Source organism: Rhea americana, unplaced genomic scaffold, assembly GCF_003343005.1.
Source record: "Rhea americana isolate MKP2758 unplaced genomic scaffold, rheAme1 scaffold_8, whole genome shotgun sequence".
Classification (NCBI taxonomy): domain Eukaryota; kingdom Metazoa; phylum Chordata; class Aves; order Rheiformes; family Rheidae; genus Rhea; species Rhea americana.
In genome coordinates this window covers 2245222-2246918 of record NW_028186978.1, presented here as the reverse complement: position 1 = coordinate 2246918, position 1697 = coordinate 2245222, and positions in this window count along the sequence as shown.

Sequence of the window (1697 nt, the reverse complement as noted above, 5' to 3'; positions counted from 1 at the left end):
GCACCGGCCTCTCGCAGTCCCTGCTTCCTGGCTTTCCGTTCGCAGCAGAAAAGGCAGAGCTCAGAGGGTCGTCATGTGGCGTGGAGCCTAACTGGAGGCCTGTGGCGAGTGGCGTCCCCCAGGGCTCAGTACTGGGTCCCATCCTGTTCAACTTCTTCATCAATGACCTGGATGAGGGGACAGAGTGCCTCCTCAGCTGGTTTGCAGATGATACCAAGCTGGGAGGAGTGGCTGACACACCAGAGGGCTGTGCTGCCATTCAGAGAGACCTGGACAGGCTGGAGAGTTGGGCAGAGAGGAACCTCCTGAGGTTCAACAAGGGCAAGTGCAGAGTCCTGCACCTAGGGATAAAATAACCCTTGGCACCAGTACAAGCTGGGGGCTGACCTGCAGGAGAGCAGCTCTGCAGAGAAAGACCTGGGAGTGCTGGTGGATGACAAGTTGACCATGAGCCAGCAATGTGCCCCTGTGGCCAGGAAGGCCAATGGTCTCCTGGGGTGCATTACGAAGAGTGTTGCCAGCAGGTCGAGGGAGGTGATCCTGCCCCTCTACTCAGCCCTGCGGAGGCCTCATCTCAACTACTGTGTCCAGTTCTGGGCTCCCCAGTCCAAGAGAGACATGGAGCTACTGGAGAGAGTCCAGCATAGGGCTACAAAGATGATCAGAKKGCTGGAGCACCTGCCCTCTGAGGAACGGCTGTGAGAGCTGGGCCTCTTCAGCCTGGGGAAGAGAAGACTGAGGAGGGATCTTATCAACGTGTACAAGTACCTGAAGGGAGGGTGTCAAGGGGATGGGGCCAAACTCTTTTCAGCTGTCCCGTGTGACAGGACAAGAGGCAATGGGCAGAAATTGAAGCACAGGCAGTTCCGCCTGACCGTGAGGGGGAATTTCTTCCCTGCGAGAGTRWYGGAGCASTGGACCAGGTTGCCCAGAGAGGCTGTGGAGTCTCCTTCTCTGGAGATWTTCAAGGCCTGCCTGGATGCAACCCTGTCTAACATGCTCTAGGTGACCCTGCTGAGCAGGGGGGTTGGACTAGATGATCTCCAGAGGTCCCTTCCAACCTCACTGATTTTATGATTCTATGAACAGCAGCAAACGCAGGCCTGTGTTAACGTACTTGCCGAAGACAAGTACRACAGCAAGCACTGAAGACATCATCTGGCTTTGGAGCCAGTGGAGGCTMTGTGCTGCCGGTCCCACTCCATTTCTAGCACCTGTAGGAGCAGAACTTGGTCCTGTGGCGTAGCTCTGACTGTAATGGTACCCTACAAGTGTTAGTGTTTTGTTTTTCCTACCACGCTYGCTACCCTGCTGCTTTGGTGAAAGCACTCCTTGGGGGAGGTGACGCTGCATCTGCAGGCCCACGCTGTTTTTACGAGGATAATACTTTTTGATGCCAGGGTGTGAATGTCCTCATTATTTTCCCCGAGAGCTGCAGTATAACCCTCAGAGATCAATTTTGTTGCTGAAATAAATCAGCAAAGGCTATATTTTKGTTTAATTGATACCTGTCAGTGTACGTGTACACATGAATAGGCCTGTGTTCCTACCCGCAGATCACAAGTAAGTATTTGATTTAATGTTATTTAACCCAAACTGCTCTTTAACCCCCTCCATTTTAAAGACTGGCATTTGGCAAGCGCAGTTCGGGGGCGGTTACGCAACGCGTGCTCTGGGCAGCCGCCTCCTCCCCGCGC